Here is an 18,535-nt window from a genome sequence, read left to right on the forward strand (position 1 = left end):
ATCACAGGCAGGACCTGTGTGGCTCGCTGAGCAGCTGAAGAAGTGGATGGGTGGGAGCCCGAGAATTGGGCTCTCTGGTCCGACCGCTGCGGGTCATTATTAGTGATCTGAGGACGGGCCTTCTGGCTGTCCTTCTTCAGGCAGGGCAACTTGTTCAGCCTGTGAGACATCCTGCCGTAAAGAATGATTGCTAGACCTGGAAACAGATCCTATCAACAAAAGAGAAAGTTTGTAACTCCAAAGTGTTCATTGGTGGTTCTGTCTGTCTATCTGTCTGTCTGTCTGTCTGTCTCTATCTATCTATCTATCTATCTATCTATCTATCTATCTATCTATCTATCTATCTATCTATCTATCTCCTATCTACCTATCTACATGTTCTTCCCTGGTCAACTCAGAAAGCTCCGACTGCCCAAGGAGCTTCTGATTCTACAGAGGAATTCTTGTCCTTTTTACCTCTACAACTGTCTGTTTTGGCACCGCAACCAAACTAAAACTCCTCTAGAGAGAGAAGACGGAGAGTGAGCGACAGGCAGCAGAGAGAAAGCAGAGCTGCTTAACTCAAGGCTCCAAAGCTCTCCTCTCCTCCCTTGGGCCTTTCCCAGTCTGCCCTCAGGGGCCATGACATCACTGCATCCTTTATGTCTCATGGGGACAGCTGAGGCCATGACTCCAGGGGCCTCCCACTCCCCCAGGTGACAGGGGTGGGATATGGAGGGTCCCCTTGATCACATTGGTCATATCATGTGGAGCAAAGCCAGGAGTCTCCTATGGAATGACCCAATGGGAGGGAGGGAGGGAGGCTCTCCACCTGCTGGATCTCCAAAAACCCCAACCAAGATTATGGCTGATCCACTTTATTCTTACATGGTACATGATATATGATGCAGGATACAGGATTCATGATATATGATATATGACATTATGTGATGTGATGTTACATTATCTTATATGATATTTTGTCGTCTGGCTTATAACAGTTTGTTTCATGACAGTTCAAGTCTACAACGGCACTGAACAAAGTGACTTATGACTGTTTTTCACACTTATGACCGTTACGGCATCTCCACAGTCATATGATCAAAATTCAGATGCTTGGTAACTGACTCACATTTATGACGGTCGCGCTGTCCCAGGAGGGACGTGATCCCATTTTGTGACCTTCTCACCAGCAAAGTCGATGGGGAAGCTGGATTCATTTCACAACCACGTGACTAACTTACAGAACAGAACAGAATAAAGCTGGAAGGGACCTTGGAGGTCCTCTAGTCCAGCCCCTGATCAAGCAGGAGAAGCTACACTATTTCCTGATAAGGGGCTCTCTAGTTTCTTCTTGAAAGCCTCCAGTGATGGAGCTCCCACGATTCCTGAAGGCAGCTATTCCAGGGGTTAATTTTCCTCACTGTCCGGAAGTTTCTCCTTAATTCCACTCTAGGGATTCACTTAACAAAGGTGGCAAGAAAGGTTGTAAAATGGGGCAACACTCACTTAACAATCGTCTCGCTTAGCAACAAAAGTTTTGGACCCGACTGGGGTCGCAGGTCAAAGATTCCCTGTATTTTAGTTTCCTTGCAGACCTTCCAGAATCTCTTCTTTGTGAGATGGACAACTAGTTAACTTAGATGAAGAAAGAAATAAAATTGTTGTGAAGTTTTTTGTCATTCAATGCAGCTTCTGGTTCCAGAGCGGAGTTTGCTTCAGTGGCTTTAGACACCAGCAGCTTTTCCATTTCGGAGTTTCTTGACCTCTTCCGCTTTGAATGACCTTCGTGGCTTCAGATCTCCCTGGAATCAGTTTTGCACCTAACAATTCCTTCTTTCTTATGGGGTTACAGGGCATATCAAGGCATCTGCGGTTTCTCCAGAGATTTGAGCTGCCCTTCACTTGCTGGACGTTTCCTGGATTGGACAAAAACAGTTTCATTACTGAAAAAGACTTTATGCACGAAATAAAAGATAATAAGTCAAACAACAATATGAGATGATGTTACATTCAGAGTCCCAATGTCTGTTAAAGAAATACCTTATTAAAAATGGATATCTTCAATGCTCTCGCTGAACACAGTTATCTGCTGTTATCATGAGTCACAGCTATTGTCTTAATCAGAATAAACTTTGAACTGAACGGAATTCTCCAATTATTTCAAAACAACTGACTTGAAAGGGACTTTGTAGGTCTTCTAGTCCAACCCCTAGCTCAGGCAGGTGACCTTATATCACTTCAGACAAATGGTTGTCCAACCTCTTTAAAACTTCCAGAGTTGGAGCAACCACAAGTTATGAAGACTGGTTGTCCCACTGCTTGATTGTTCTGACTCTCTGGGTATTTCTCCTTAATTGCAGCTTGCTTCTCTCCTTCATTAGTTTCCATCCATTTAAGAAGAGACTAGACAGTCACTTCTCTGAAATGGTACAGCTCCGTGATGGTAAACCTATGGCCCACGTGCCAGAGGTGTCATGCAGAGCCCAAGCTGTCTCCTCAGTTCAGCTCCGGCACCGCTCGCCGCCCGTTGGCCAACTGGTGTTCAGGTCCCTGCCGCACATGTGCAGGAGATGGGGTGCATTGGGGGGGGCACGTATGCAAGCACAGGAAGCGTGCCTCTTGCTGTGGGATCGCATGGACATTGCATTTAGAGGGTTTGGGTGCACATGTGCGCATTCATGCCAATTCACACGCACATTGGGCACTCAGTCCGGAAAAGGTTAGCCATCACTGGTATAGGTCCTCCTGCTTGACCAGGGGGCTGGACTAGAAGACCCCCAAGGTCCTCTTCTCTTCTCTTCCATTTCCATTTCCATCTCCATCTCCATCTCCATCTCCATCTCCATCTCCATCTCCATCTCCATCTCCATTCTTATTCTTATTCTTATTCTTATTCTTATTCTTATTCTTATTCTTATTCTTATTCTTATTCTTATTCTTATTCTTATTCTTATTCTTATTCTATTCTTTCTATTCTATTCCATTTCTATTTCTATGCTATGTTATGTTATTTCTTTTTCTATTCTCTTCTATTCTATTTGAATTCTATTCTATGCTATTCTATTTCTATTCTATTCTATTCTAATTTCTATGTCTATGTCTGTAGTGATTAGGATCCCGAGGCTGAAGATGAAAGAATGTAATCCACCCACGGATAGCTAAACCAACAAAAGTTTATTGAACAAAGCATTCCATAGATAGCAGAATCAACAGCAAAATTATTAATCATGAAATATCATTCTTATAGTGTTTGCAGCTTCTTTAGTTCTACCTACTTTGCGTGTTATATCATTATTGGCTAACAAGTCTCCAAGGCACAACAATTGGTTAGGCCTTACATCATTGGTGTTCGTGAGAATGTGCATGTTGTTGCAGCTGAATGAATCAAGTGTTATCATTCAAATGAATAAAATGTTGCAAGTTATACTTTGTTTCATCATCCCGTGTCCTTCATGCCTGGGAACACGCTGCAAGCAAAGAATAGCTGACAAGCAAATATTTCCGCAGATTGCCGCACTTTGTACTTACACGTGTAACCTCAGTTCTAAGGACCATCCAGATGATTCACTGTAAAAACCCTACATATGTCTATTCCATTCTATTCCTATTCCTATTCCATGGTATGCTATGCTATGCTGTTCTTTGTTTCTTTTTCCTGCCTTCAGACACTTTGGAGAATAGCTTGACTCCCTTTTCTTTGGGACAGCCCCTGAGATATTGGAAGACTGCTTTCATGTCACCACTGGTCCGTCTTTTCATTAAACTAACATCTTAAAAACCATATTCTGTGTTAAGGTTGTGGGTAAATAGAAAGCCAATCAACATTACCCAAACACACCACTCAACCAATGGGAAGGCACCACATAAGTATGAAGCATAGAATAATCTGAAGCATATATTCTGGTAGAGAGAAGTTCCCTGAAGATGGGCTCCAGCAGGCGTCCTCAGAAGACTGGACTTTCTGGTTTTTTCTTTGAAGACATTTTGCTTCTCATTCAAGAAGTTTCTTCAGTTCTCTTGGAGGTGAAGCGAAACATTTTCAAAGAAAAACCAAGAGAGTCCTGTTGCCTCTTGAAAAAGCACCTTTGGGAAGAAGGCGGGGCTTAGCAGTGAGAAGACGGAGTTTCAGGCCATTCCTGAAATTCCCCTATTCCGGAAGAATTGGACGGGTCGTTTTCGATCCTAGCTGTCCTGGAGGGACAGTGAAGGCTTGGGGAGATCCAGTGACCTCAGAGACGTTTGCAGGTCTCGGGGGCGGGGGGGGGGGCTCAGAACTTAACCCCTTTTGCCAACCCTTTCTGGATTAGCTGTATGCTAACCGAAACTGCAGGTAGCCCCTAAGAATGGTAGAAGTGATTCCAACTGGTAAGCTGATTTTATTACTCAAAGAGAGATGGTCCGCATTAAAATCTAAGCTAATTGAAACCAAAGAACAGAAGAATCTAGCGGCGAATTGGTTTTTTTTAATGGATTTATGGCTGGTGGTTACCCTATTTCTTTAATGTTTTGAATGCTGTTTACGTGGATAAAGGAAAGTTTACTTTACTTCAACACTCCCGCAGGCTCTCTCTTTAAGTGGGCTGTAAACCAATTTACTTTAATTTGGCTTCTTATAACTTGACACTTTTACTGCTTGGCTGTGTTGGTCTAAGATCAGATAAGACTGCATAGCTCTCAGCGTGTCCTTACTTGCGAATATTTTCTGCATCACATCATGGCGTCTGTACTTGCTTCAAGTGATTCATTTCAAGTGATTTTTTCCGCTTTTCAAAAGTTGTTTGATACGTATGAAAAATTTTCAGAAAAATCTGAAAAAAAACTGGACTATCTCTTGTCTTTAACATCAAAATATGAAAGAAAGAGTGAGAGCGTTGAATGTTTGAGTGCTCCTGAAATTCAAATGAAGAATGTCAGAAAGGAAGTCTCTCAACTTGCTGACACGTCGGGCGTCTGGTCTATTTCGGAGGCAGAAAGGGAAAGAGATACAACGCGTGAAAGAGGGGCGGCTATACAAAAAATTTATCTTAAAAGACAGATTGCAGGAGGAATGAGAAGCATAAAAGAATCAATACTTTATGAAACATTATTTGCAGAATTTTTGATACCACCCTTGAAAATCAAAAACAAATTGAGTGGAACAAGCCAAGGACAACGTTATTACACCAAAGGCACCCTAAGCAAAAAGGTGCGAAGATACTTCTGTTTGGACTTGCTTATAAAAACGTTTGGGGAATTTGTTTTAAGAATGGTGATAGGGCTAAGGAAGTTTTGCTATTGGAGAGACATAGGCTGATAGATTGAAGAATACAATTGAAAATTAGCTAAATCTAATTACTCTTATTTGTAATAGATATAGCTGAATAATAATTGATATTGATAGTAATGTATATAATGTGGAGTTGATATGATAAATAATAATTGGATATGAGAAAGGAAGGTTGGAAATATTTTTGGACTATATACAAAGGTTATTAATCACAATAATTATCACTATTAAAAAATAAAATAAAATATATACAGTTAGATGTTAATTAATATGGGGAAAATGTTATGATATATGATATAACTACATAAAGAAGGGAGAATGATAATAAACTATACTGCATGGAAGATGGACTTTTTGGTACTAAATATTATGGATGTTCAGCTAAAATAAGATACGAGGATTTGATGTTAATCGAGGATTCTACAAGCAAGTAAATGAAATGTCAGCAGGTGTTATGGATTAATTCTTTGGCATAGTTAAGGTTGAAGGATGTTTAAATAACTGTAGTCAACTAAAAGTGGAAGTATGATGATGTTAATATGGTAAACATTTGAGTTAAGATATTTGAATTAATATGAATTAATGGAAGAGATGCACCAAAACATGTTGTAACCAGCTGAAATACTTTTTTATATATAATATATACCTGTGTTCTTTTTTTGTTTTGTTTTTGTTTTTTGTTTTTGTTTTTGTTTTTTCTTCCCTACCTTTTCTTTGTTCTTTTTGTCTCCCCCCCCCTCTTTTTTGATTTTTTCTTTTCCCACTGGTGTGGGCATGTATTGTTTAAGATTATTATCTTTATTAATATTTTTAAATAATAATTACAGTCAAATGAAAATGGATATATGATGATGGTGATATGTATGAATATTTGAGTTAAAATGTTCGAGTTGACATGAATTATGTTTGTTGACTGTGGAGGATTATTAGTTTATTTGTGACCGACTGACACACTTTCTATAGCATGTAAAGAAAGATTTTGTACTTGTTTTAAATTAAAAACTAAAAATTTTTCTTAATTAAAAAAAAAAAGCACCTTTGGGACAACCAGGACCTGAATGACGGAGAAGCTTCATAGACATTATCCTGGGACTCATATATTTGCCTTCATCCAATCAACGTTAATTTTTTATATATATATAATTTTTTTATTTTTTATTTTCAAAACAGACACAACACAAAGAATCCTCCTTCTTTACGTCCTCTAGAATGTAGCATTTGTCCCTGGAGGCTGAAGATGAGTGAAAGGAAACCAATCCACGGATAGCAGAATCAACAGCAGTTTATTGAGAATCAACAGCAACTTCATTGAGCATCAGACAGGATTTTTATAGTTTCTTAGTTTCTCAGTTCTTACCTACTTTACGTGTTATTCCATTATTGGTTAACAATTCTCCATGGTACAGTAATTGGTTAGTAATTACATCATTGGTGTTCATGAGAATATGCATGTTTTCACACACAATGAAAGACTCAAATATTATACATTCAAAGCAGCAAATGTTACAGGTTATACATTGTTTCATCCTGTGTCCTTGTACATGCTTGGGAACACTGCAAGCAAAGAATTGCTGACGCTTGCAATTACGTGTAACCGCAGTTCCAAAAACCATCCAGATGAACATTGTAATAACCCTACAGTAGAAAGTGTATCAGTTGGTTACAAAAGACTTTCGTGCATCTCTTCCACAGTCATCAACCATAATTCATATTAAGTATTTTAACTCAGATATATTTACACATGTTACATCATCATACCTCCATTTTCATTTGACTATAGTTGTTTAAACGTCCTTCATCATAAAATATATCAAGATTTAAAACATAACCACATACTGGCCTTTCATTTCATTTGCTATTTCTAATATCTTCCAATAACACTGAATCCTTATGGCTTATTCTGGCTAAACATCCATAATATTTAATAACAAAAATTTCTAATCCTCCTTTCCAAATCATTGTTTACAATTTACAACCACTTTCCTTATGTTGTACCCATGTATATATGTATATACGTTGTTATCATTATCCCTCCTTTATTTGACTGTGTCCTTTATCATAACATTTGCCCCCTAATAAACAAAACTTAACTAAATTTAACTTAGTTCTTTTTTATTGACCTTAATCTTTCTTTCATAGGTACCATTCAATATTCATATCCAATTATTACTTATAGCAAAACGTATGTCTTGTGTGGCCCAGCAGGAGCCGTTGAAGCTGCCACCAGACTCCGACAGCGAGGGGCCCTATGAGTTGGCTCTGGAGGATGTGGAAGAGCCTGGACAGGGTTCCGACTCTGAGTACGGCGCAGAGAGGCTGGTTGGCCACAGGAGGCGCCTGAGCCTTGGACCAGTGGGGAGTAGACAAGGGAGAGTGAGCCGGATGCCAGTAGTGAGTTGTTCCTGGATGCCTGGCACCGAAGAGCTAATAGGTGTCAGGGACAGTTGCGCAAGTACAGGAGGTAAGTCTGGGTGACTTTTGTGAATCACCAGAAGACCCTGAGTTCTAATCCAGCCTTAGGAATTAAAGTGGGATTTGGACCGATCATCGTGGGATTGGAAGTTCTAGTCCCACCTATGTAAGAAAGTTCATTGGGTAATTTTAGGTCAATCACCAGGATACCACAAATTCTAGTTCCGCCTTAAGTATGAAAGCTAACCTGGCAACTTTGGCTAAATTCTGAGAGACAATGAGTTCTAGTCTCGCCTTAGGAATTAAAGTGGGTTTCGCGACTTTTGAGCTGATCTCCAGTACTTTGTGGGTTCTGCCTTATGTAAGAAAGTCTGCTAGGTGACTTTGGGCCAATCACCAGGAGCTGGTGAGTTCTAGTCCCGCCTTTGGCATGAAAATCAGCTGGATGATAGGGGGCCAATTACCAGGAGATGGAGAGTTCTAGTCCTGCCTTTGGCATGAAAATCAGCTGGGTGATTTGGGGCCAATCATCAGGAGACGGAGAGTTCTAGTCCCGCCTTAGGCATGGAAGCCGGCTGGATGATTTTGGGCCAATCACCAGGAGACAGAGAGTTCTAGTCCCGCCTTAGGCATGAAAGAAGCTGGGTGACTGGCCAGTCTATCTCCCTCAGTCCAACCCACCTCACATGGTTGTTGTTGAAGAGAAAACAGGGGAAAGAAGAGTTAGGCATCTTTGCCACCTTGAATATGTAATATAGATGCTCCTTGACTTAGGATCACCACTGAGCCCAAGATTTCCATCCTTAAGTGAGTCATTCGTTAAGTGAGTTCTGGCCACAGTTGTTACGTGAATCCCTCAAGTTGTTAAGTGAATCTGGCTTCCCCATTGTACTTTGCTCGTCGCAAAAGGGGATCCCCATGACCCAGCGACTGTGGTAAAGAGGAGTCCGTTGCCCAGCATCCGAATTTTGATCACGTGACCACGGGGATGCCGCAAAGGTCGTAACTGTGGGATGCGTTCCTAAACTATTCAGTGCCATTGTAACTTTGAACGGTCGCTAAATGAACTGTCGTAAGTCGAGGACTGCTTGCAAAGGTGGGATAACTAATCAAATAAATGAAGAATGTTCCATGGACCATTTCTAGATCTGATGCCAAAAATCTAGTTCAGTGTTTTTTTTTCAACTTCAGCCCCTTTAGGAGGGGTGGACTTCAACTCCTAGAATTCCCCAGCCAGCTAGCTAGGCCAAGGTAGAAAAAACACTGACAGATTAACAGCCAGGTTAAAATGATGCACGATTCCACCCGGGGAGAAGCCTTAACTCCTTCGTATCTCAGTTTGCCTGGTTGTAAAAGTTAATGTTTTATGGGCAGAGATGCGGCGGAGCTGTGTGTGACCCTTGCAGAGTTGACCTTTGCAATGCTGATTCCCGAAGCAAAGATAAAATGCACACCGGGACTAAAACACGAGACTATTATCGGGCGATGTTTGCAGGTAAGCTTGGAGTTCCTATGTGGAAAGACAAAACACAGGGTCATTCTCAACTTATGACCCTCATGGAGGCTATGGTTGCAAGTTGTGAAGGCCCTAGAGAAGCTTGGCTTTTTGCGGCGGTCGGTAAGTGAACACAGTCGGTAAGTGAAGCAATGGTTTACAACGGGCCAGTTTTGCAGGGAAATGAAAATAAATGCTGGTTTTGGGTATGTGCATCAAAAATATAGAATCAGGTGGAAGAAGGCGGGGCTTAGCAGTGAGAAGACGGAGTTTCAGGCTATTCCTGAAATTCCTCTATTCCGAAGGATTTTTGGACGGGTTCTTTGAACTCTAGCTGTCCCGGAGATGACAGTGAAGGTGAGGAGAGACCCAGGACCTCAGAGACACCCGCAAAGTCTCTGCGGGGGGGGGGGTATTTACTCCTCGTGCCAATTCCTTTCTGGATTAGCTGCGTGCTAACTGAAACTGCAGGTTGCCCCTAAGAATGGCAGAAGTGATGTCATCTGGTAAGCTGATTTTATTATTCAAGAGAAACTGTCCGCGCTAAAAGCCTAAACTAATTGAAACCATAAAATAGAAGAATCTAGCGGCAAATTGGTCTTTTTTTAATGGATTTATGGCTGGTGGCTACTTTATTTCTTAAATGCTTCAAGGAATGCTTCGGCAACCCCCCTCACTGACTCTTTTTAAGTGGATCGTAAAGTCAACTTTCTACTAATTATCCTGTCACGATCTGACATCTTTACTACCTGGCTGTGTTTACGATCAGATAAGATTGCACAGTTTTCAGCGTGTTTATATTTGGAATTTCTAACTGCGACACATCATGGCGTCTGAAGCCTCATTTCAGATTCTTTCTTCCGCATGTCAAGAGCTTTTTGACTCTTTTCAGAAATTGGAAAGAAAATTGGATCATATGATTTTAAAATATGAAGGAAAAACTGAGATTGTTGAATGTTTGAATGTTCCTGAAATACAAATGGAAAATGTGAGAAATGGCGTCTGGTCTATCTCAGAGGAAGAAAGGAGGGGGGGGAGCCATAAGGAAGATTCATTTAAAGAGACAGAGTGCAGGAGAAATGGAAACTCCACCCTGGAGAATTAAAGTCAATCTGAAAAATTTTACAAGCCCGGGACAACATTATTATTTCATCACTGACATTCAGAGCCAAAAGGTGCGAAGATATTTTTGTCTGGACTTGCTTATAAAAACATTTGGTAAATTTATTCAACGAATGGCAACTGGATTAAGAATATTTTGCTGTTGGAGGGACACAGGCTGACAGATGCAAGAATATAATTTAAAATTAGCTAAATCTGATTATTTTAATTTGTAATAGATATAGCTGAATAATAATTGATATTGATGGTAATGTATATAATGTGGAATTGGCTGATAGATTGAAGAAATCTAGCTAATCTAATTGCTCTCTTTGTAACAGATATAGCTGAATAATAATTGATATTGATAGTAATGTATGTAATGTGGAGTCGATATGATAAATAACAATTGGATATGAGAAAACATTTTTGGATTATACATAAAGAGTATTAATTACAATAACTACCACTATTATAAAAACTAAATAAAATACATACAATCAAATGTTAATCAACACTGGGAAAATGTTATGATATATGATATAACTATATATTATGGATGTTCAGCTAAAATAGGATATGAGGATTTGATGTAAATAGAGGACTTTATAAGTAGTAAATGAAATGTCAGCATGTGTTATGGATTAATTTTTTGGTATAGCTAAGGATGAAGGATGTTTAAATAAATATAGGCAATTAAAACTGGAGGTATAATGATGTTAATATGGTAAACATTTGAGTTAAGATATTTGAATTAATATGAATTAATGGAAGAGAAGCACCAAAGCATGTTGTAACCAGCTGATATACTTCTTTTTTTTTAAATAGATACCTGTGTTTTGTTCTTTTTCCCTGCCTGTCATGCTTGTTTGGTTTTTTTTGTCCTTTTTTTTTTTTTTTGCCTTTTCTTTTTGATTTTTTCTTTTCCCACTGGTGTGGGCAGGTATTGTTCAAGATTATTACTTGTATTAATACTTTTAAATAATAATTACAGTCAAATGAAAATGGATATATAATAATGCTTAAGTTAATATGAGTTATGTTTGTTTTCTCAAGAAATACATTTTATTTATTTCATTTTCATTTTCATTTTATACAATCACTTATATACTGTGCATAAAAAAAAGAAAAAAGAAAAAAAAACCCAACATAACACTTCATTCCCCCATACACCCTCTCTTCTCCCCCTCCAACTTTCCTTTCACCCCTCCAGCATTCCCCTCTTCTACTTCCCTACCCCCTCAGACATCTCCCCCTCCCTCCATTTCACCCTCCTTACATTCCCTCTCACTCCCTCTTTACTTCTCCCTTCTCTTTCCCTCTTCTCCTCACTCACTGATTGTGGACATATATTGTACATAAGTTTTGTCTGAACTCTAACTCAAATTGTGCATGAATTATTTTCTTAGGCGAGGAGAGCGGAAATTGTGATCTTTTTGAGTTGTGGTTTGGGAAGAACGGAGTTGGGAGGTGCGTGGGAGAGGGAAGGGTAGCGAAAGCTTAATTAGATTACCTGGGGCTAGAACGCAAGCTGATGTTTGTTTGAGTTGCTATCTTAATATAAGGTTAAGAAAGATTGGTCGGAGAATCTTCAGGAAAGTGGAGTAAACATGGGAGGAGCAATGAATGTGGATAAAATATATATGTGGATAAGGATAAAGGCAGGGTGGAAGGTAAAAAATTTATATGTGGAGGTGGGTAAGGATAGAAAGGGAGGTGTTGGAAATGAAAAATGAAAGAAGTATTTGAGTTTAATGGTGTTATAGAAAGGTTTGGATATTTGGATAAAAAAAGAGATAAATTAAAGGTCTGAATAGATAGATAAAGCAAGGAGACTTTTAGTTGGGGAATTCTAATTGATCAACTTACCTGGCTCTAATACAGTTTGAAACCCTGCAAGTAGCAAAATAATTGAAATTTGGAATGAGCTACATTGTTTAAGATTTACAGATAATGGGAAGCTGTGTTAACGTAGTGGGTTTATTGACCCTCTTTGTTTCTTTCTTTTTTTTGTGTGTGAGTGTGTGTTTTTTTCTTTTTTAATTTCTTATTTTCTACTATTTTTCCTTTTGCTTTTTGGCTTTACTTTTATCTTATTTTTTTAATTTTAAAGTTAGCTGGCCTTATTATACTCAAATGCTTGTTAAAGAATTATGCCGGGTATGGGACCTGCGAAGCCGTAAGGGGGTTAGGGAGGGGGGATTATAGGGGGGAGGGGGGAGGGTGGAATCACAGTTTCAATCCTTAGAACAATAAGAATTCACTTGTATACTGCGGCTCGTTTTTCTTTTTTTTTCTTTTTTCTTTTTCTACTTTTATTTTAAAAACAAACTGAATTGTATGAATATGAGTTATGTTTGTTGACCGTGGAGGATCTGTAATCGATTGATACATTTTCTACAGATGTAAAGAAAGATGCTGTACTTGTTTCAATTAAAATTAAAAAACATTTATTTAAAAAAAATAGAATCAGGTGACCACGGAACGTTGCAAATGGTCGTAAACCGAAATATGTGGTAAATACTTTTGAGGGGGTCCGTTGTAACTTTGAATGGTCACTCAGCGAGTCAAGCTGTAGGAAGCTGTACAACACTGATGATGTACTTGGGTCATGAAAAGTGTGAAACTAAAGAACCAAGTCCAGGGAGAACCAAGGGCCCCATCTTCTTCTTCCTAGCATATTCCCAGAGGTGCAGGGTCCAGTTTTGGGATCATTGAGGGCCACTTTGCTCCGTCACCTGCATCGCCTAGGAGAAGGCCTGCAACTTCCATATCTTTGTTGATGACCTCTTGCCATCCCTGTTTTGGATGCCCACAAGGTCACCAGTCATTGACTTCTAGTCGGTAGGCAGCCTTGGCCATGGTGGAAGATGCTGCTCTCGGGATGTGTCCTTATCAGCAGAGTCGGACTTCTCTCATCTTCTCTGTAATTGGTGCCACACCAAAATGTGGTCAAATGGTGTCATGTGTGATGTGGTCAGGAAGGGAAGTGCCCTATATTCAATGGAGCCTTCACATTTCCATGGTATGGAGAGAGCTTTTGCTCCCTCCTGTTGCTGCCCAGCATTCAGGGGCCCTACAGTGCAACAGGAGGATGGTTCTCTTGTAGGTCTTAGATTCAAGATGGGTTGGCATCCATCTGTCACATAACACATCAGTGAGGTCTCGCCAACTCATCCAGGCTGCACTCATCCTTGCTCGCGCCTTGTCATTTATGTCCCCTTTTGTTGTGGGGCACCAGTGAAACTGGCAGCAGTCGGACAGTGAGGAGGTTGTGGAAAAACATGGGCCAGTCCTGGGGACTGAGGGAAGTTCACTGAAGCATTGGAGGTAGAGAAGGAGCTAGACAGCAGTGAGGCAGAGGAACAGCTGGAACCTGTTCCCAGTGTGTGCGTGCGCAGAGATGCCAGAAGACAAGAACTACTAAGAAAACAGGGTGAACTTGGGAGTAAAGCCACATCTTGGAGGTGATTGGCAAATATTTTCATGTGTAATTTTCTATAAAATTCATCTTGGTTGTCATTAAGAGCATAAATTGCTACTAAAAGTATTTTCTTATTATTGCCCATAATTTCCACCATCAAAATTCTTCCATCATCATCTGTGTAGATTTGTTCTGCTGGGATTGTATCTTTGATATACAAAACCACTCCTCTTTTCTTACATCTTGGCAACGCAGTAAATATTTTCCCTAATTTTGGCTGCACCAGTATTTGTTCATGTTGCTTTTTAATATGTACTTCTTGTAGGCAGATTTTGTCCAATTTTAATTTCTCTATGGAATGTTTTCCTTCTTTTAATAGCCAAATTAAGTCCATTTATATTAATTGTAATCAATTTTTTCTCTTCCATATTTATACTTTATAAGAAGGATTTACTGCTCTAGTAGATCTCGGTTCTTGTTGTTCTCTAAGGTCAATGCTGCCTACCGCACCTTCTTCTTTCTGTACTCCTCTTGGAGTACAATTAGTGGTTTTTCTTTTTCTGTCTCCTCATCTTTCCCTCTCAAATGTTCTGCATAGAATAGTTCTGCTATCACAGTTGAATCTATTCTATATCTTCGTCCTTGCCATACAAACATGAGACCTTCTGATATCAGCCATCTATAATTAACAACTTTTTAAAGTAAAATTTTAGTCACAAATTGGGGGGGGGGGGGCAAGGATAGTTGATGCGCCAAATATAGCCTCTCAACTATCAAACGACAACCCGGCCTTCACGTGGTGCCCCCTGTTCCCACCAATCGGGCTCTGTCGACCCTTGGGACTGGCGTCCCCTTGGGTATATCCAGCCGAAACAGCTTCCATGGATCGCCATAAATTTCCATGGAAGTCGCCTATACCCACGTTGGGTGAAGAGGCGTCGAGTGAGTGAGTGAGTGAGTGAGTCACAAATTGGTATTCTATTCTCTTTCACTCTTCTTGGTACTTGTTTCAAAACCGCAATCTCCTTATTTTTTATTCCAGTCTTTTGTCTCTTGCCTTCTCTAATATTTGTCTTAATTGCTTTCTTAGTAAACCTTATATGAACTTCTCTTGGGAGATTGTTTCTCACTGCATATAGTCTCAAAACAACTTGTCTATACCATCCATCATCTTCTCTTGGGTTATCTCCAAGATGTCTGCCAGAATTTCTATCATTATTTCTGCCAGATTTTCTCCCTTTTCTTCTAAATCTGAAATAAAATCTGAAATCTGAGATAAAATTCTGATCCATTGATCTCCCATCCCAGTATTCCACTGTTATCTTTTTCAACCACACTGAATCTGGTATCAATATTTCCAATTTTCTTATCTCTTTGCTCATCTTTTTCTTCAGTTTTTTGAAGTCTGTCCTCATATTTCATCATCATTTGGTGAATATTCTCAATTTTCCCATCTCCATTCCCTGCTTTTTGTTTGATGTTTTCTCTTCTTTGTTCTATATTTTCTATTCTCTTTTCAATGTTATCTGTTCTCTTTTCTATCTTCTCTGGTCTTACTTGTATTTTTTGTATTCCTTGCATAATCATCTGCAGTATCACTTCCTTGTCTTTTTCCTGTTGCAACATTGTGTGTATTGATCTTTGTCCTCTGGATGATGAAGAAGAGGAAGTTGGTATTGCAGAGCCAGTGGCCGTTATCTTTTAACTCATTTCAAAACAGTTGATATACTATATGGTAGTTGAAAAATACAAAGTCTTCAGGTTCTTCTATACCTTAATCTACTTATATAGAGGACAGTTATAATCCCAAGTGACCCTAATAAGAAGAGAGAGAAAAAAGGAAGTGTTAAGGTTGTGGTTAAATAGAAACCAATCAACATTTCCCAAACTCATTGGTAGCCTCACATTGCAATGAAGAACATGCATTCAATTTTGCAGCTACTAAGATTGTTGGCCGAGCATGTACAAAAACAGCCAGGGAAATGTTTGAAGCCCAGAAAACGGGCCCCTTGTCAGTCAACAGCCAATCAGGTACCTATGAGTTACTAATCTCTCTGCCAGGTCCTGTTTCCATGATGTTCCTTTGTGGTCTTTCACAACATAGGAATTATCTTCACGCTTCCTCCCTTTTCCCAAAGACCAGCTGAAAGGGAGATGCCCAGAGAGTCCTTGGTTGCCCCCTCCCCTCTTTGGAAGAGCTTTATAGCTCCTGTTGCCTTAAGAAAGTTCCAAACATCCTTAAAAATCCATCTCCTCCTGGGCACCCATTTTTTGGAACTATTACCATCTGGCAGACGGTACAGGACAATAAAAATAAGGGCAAGTAGACTGAAAAAGAGCTTCCATCCCAGAGCAGTAACTATCTTAAATTCTACTGTAGAGGGCAACACAAATGCAATATTAGGAGTTTCCAATTTCATTGTATAGAATGTACAGTTGTATACAATTGCATAGTGTTATTTTTCATATATAATATACACTGCAGAAGGCACACCTTTGTGGTATGGGGTGCCAAGACAATAAAGTAAAGGATTAAACTATTTAACTATGACAGTTTGGTCACGGAGGTGTTCCGGATGGCATTGGAGAGGAAATGGGTAATAATGTGATCTGGCTTCATCCGATGGCCGCACTGCCAGACGAGTACTTTCATGGACTCAGCTGCAGCCTGAGCCACGGAGGCTTCACAATCCTCTTGCAGATCCTGGAGACCTGGAAGGAATCCAGAAAAGAAATGATTTCCAGGATCCACCTTGAGAACCAACTCTGATCAGCGACAGAGCTTCTGGAGAGAAAGTCTCCGCTTCAAGTGAGGGAACTTTGAAACTCACCCAGGAAAACTTCTTCGATTTGTTTGGAAGTCACCACATTCTGTTTCATGTATTCTGCACAGCAGCCTAGACATATGCAAAGAAAAGGTTGGTGGAGTTGGCAGAAATGGCTAAATCAACTGATTCAAGAAAGAAAATGCAGAATTCTTTTGTTTATATTTGGAAGACTTGCTTTGGGACTTTATGGGATGGTCCCAGGAATTGGGTCTATCTGGAAAGAATTTCATATGACTCATATTTATGATGATTGCAGAGTTTTGGGGGGGGGGGTTGTCACCTGATCACTTTTTGCAACCTTCGGGCGAGCAAACTCCGGAAGGAAGCCCAATTCACTTAACAAACACGTGACTCACTTAACAACCACAGTGATACCCTTAAGAAACCGGGCCGTGTGTGTGTGTGAGAGAGAGAGAGAGAATGGTCAGCATGTCTGGCCTTAGGAAGCCCGCCTGCCCTGGTTTTTCCTCCCCTCATTCCAGAGTTTGCATTCGGAGTTACCAATTAAGAGGGCAGCTGCCTCTCGGGATGAAGAATTCCGGCTCTTCAGGAATTTCAGCATCTGCTTCAACATTACCGGCAATTTTTCCTTGCATCGATTGATCTGAGGAACACATGGCCACAAACAAGGCAATGAACTCTGTAGCTTCCTCTTTTTTTCTTTCTACAGTTTCTAGTCCTCATGTCCTCAACAACAATGTCTTCCATAACATATTAAATTTTATTATACTGTATCGTATTGTATTGTATTTTAAACTATAAGATTGTTATACTATACTATATTTTATTATACTAAATAATATTATTATACTATATTGGATTTTGTTAGGCATATAATCTAACGGTTGGGTTGTTAATATATGAATCATGTAACAATGCTGTACCTGTTTCTTTAAATAATGGTGTAAATGTGATTGGTTGCTGTTTCCTCAAGCGGCCATAAGATGGAGCCAGAATCACTGTTAGATGCTGATCTGATCTGAGTGTTTGGAAGCTGGCTGTTAGAAGTGTCGTATAGTGATCAGCGTGAGCTATTGTAAGTTTTGCAACTGGGGAGCTTACCTAACAGACTTGACTGGACTGGACTAGACTGGACTATTATACAATGCAATACAATATAATATATATTACATTATATAGTATAGTATATCGTAAGTATTAGTATAATACAGTTTTATATTGTATTATATTATACACACACACAAACACACACACACACAGACACATACACACACAAACACATTTATGTTATTAAAGACAGTTTTATCCAAGTAAAAACCATAAAGGAAAATAAAGAAAAATAGTAGATAGTGAAAAAAAAATAGAAAAAGAAAAGGGAAAGAAAGATGATAAGGAAATGGCTTCTGATCTTATTAATGCATTTATGTTTTGCCCTCTTTACATCGTAATTTCCCTTTTCCACAAACTACCATTTCTGATCCTCAAACGCACAAATCAGTAAGGTTTATAGTCCTCATGGTGGCATGGAACCTCTGGTGTTCCCAAGGGAGCAACAACCCAAGAAGAATCCCTCTAGCCAGTTTAGTCTAGTGGTTGAGGCATCAGGCAAACAAATCAGGAGCCTGTGAGTTCTAGTCCCACCTTTCTCATGAAAGCCTCCTGGATGACTTGGGGAGTTCTAGTCCTGCCCTTAGGCATGAAAGCTGGCTGGGTGACTTTGGTCCAGTCCCTCTCCCTCAGGGCAGCCCACCTCCCAGGGTTGTTGGGAAGGAAATTAGAGGATGGGGAGGGGGAGGAGAAGCATTAGGGACGTCCACCATCTTGAATGATTTATCTAAAGAAGAAAGGCAGGAGAAAAAGAAAATATATTATACTCTAATCCGGAAGAAAAGGAACCAGCTAGGCTCCTACTTACCACCTCCGAGCAGATGCTGGAATACATGCTCTGGAGACTGGTGTAAATCTCGTAGTCAAACAAAGTCTCTGGAACCTCCTCCCACTTCATAAAGGAGATGCAGGAGATCAGGGTGTTCCTGGAGATCTGGGCCAAGGGAGGAAAGGAGGCG

The sequence above is a fragment of the Thamnophis sirtalis genome, unplaced genomic scaffold (assembly GCF_051295495.1).
Source record: "Thamnophis sirtalis isolate CommonGarterSnake01/CBP01778 unplaced genomic scaffold, rThaSir2_p1.2 scaffold_5, whole genome shotgun sequence".
NCBI lineage: Eukaryota > Metazoa > Chordata > Lepidosauria > Squamata > Natricidae > Thamnophis > Thamnophis sirtalis.